The sequence below is a fragment of the Micropterus dolomieu genome, unplaced genomic scaffold (genome assembly GCF_021292245.1).
Source record: "Micropterus dolomieu isolate WLL.071019.BEF.003 ecotype Adirondacks unplaced genomic scaffold, ASM2129224v1 contig_5231, whole genome shotgun sequence".
Taxonomy (NCBI): domain Eukaryota; kingdom Metazoa; phylum Chordata; class Actinopteri; order Centrarchiformes; family Centrarchidae; genus Micropterus; species Micropterus dolomieu.
In genome coordinates, this window is record NW_025734220.1 from 1 (window position 1) to 821 (window position 821).

General features: G+C 42.4%; 1 non-coding gene across 1 annotated transcript; it reads left to right on the plus strand.

The window, feature by feature from the left end:
- Nucleotides 1-239: 239 nt before the first annotated feature.
- trnay-gua lies at nucleotides 240-328 on the plus strand. The gene is given in 2 exon segments: nucleotides 240-276; nucleotides 293-328. It is a non-coding gene; the product is annotated as a tRNA-Tyr (tRNA).
- The last annotated feature ends 493 nt before the right edge of the window (nucleotides 329-821 follow it).

An 821-nucleotide genomic window follows, 5' to 3' on the forward strand; every position in this document is an offset into this window, starting at 1 on the left:
GGGTTTCTTTGCTTCGTATGTTCAGACAAGCTTAGCATGTCCACATCCAGCGATATCAGGTAAAACACAACGGCAAGTTCTGCTAAATCTGTGTAGTTCATCTGCAATTATTTCAAGCAGGTATGTATGACTTTAGACATGTGTGTACCAGTTTTAATCAAGCGTGAATAGTGAAATAAAGTTGGGTGTTTGTCATGTTCATGTCCATGTAACTGGCTGTCTTCATCCTTGTTTTGTTCCCTTCGATAGCTCAGTTGGTAGAGCGGAGGACTGTAGTTTCAAAATGTCAGTAATCCTTAGGTCGCTGGTTCAATTCCGGCTCGAAGGACGTGATTTATGTTTGTGTCGGATCCGACTGATGAGATTAACAGCTGAGATGGGTTTCTTTGCTTCGTATGTTCAGACAAGCTTAGCATGTCCACATCCAGCGATATCAGGTAAAACACAAAGGCAAGTTCAGGCAGGTATGTATGACTTTAGTCATGTGTGTACCAGTTTTAATCAAGAGTGTGAATAGTGTAATACAGTTTGGTGTTTGTCATGGTCATGTCCATGAAACTGGCTGTCTTCATCCCTATTTCATTCCCTTCGATCTTTCAGTTGGTAGAGCGGAGGACTGTAGGTTCATAATGTCGGTAATCCTTAGGTCTCGGGCTCGAAGGAGGTGATTTATGTTTGTAATGGTTCCGACTGACGAGATAAAAAGCTGAGATGGGTTTCTTTGGTTCATTTGTTCAGACAAGCTTAGCTTGTCCACATCCAGCGGTAGCAGGTATGACAAAAAGCCAGATGGCTTTCTTTGCTTCGTATGTTCAGACAAG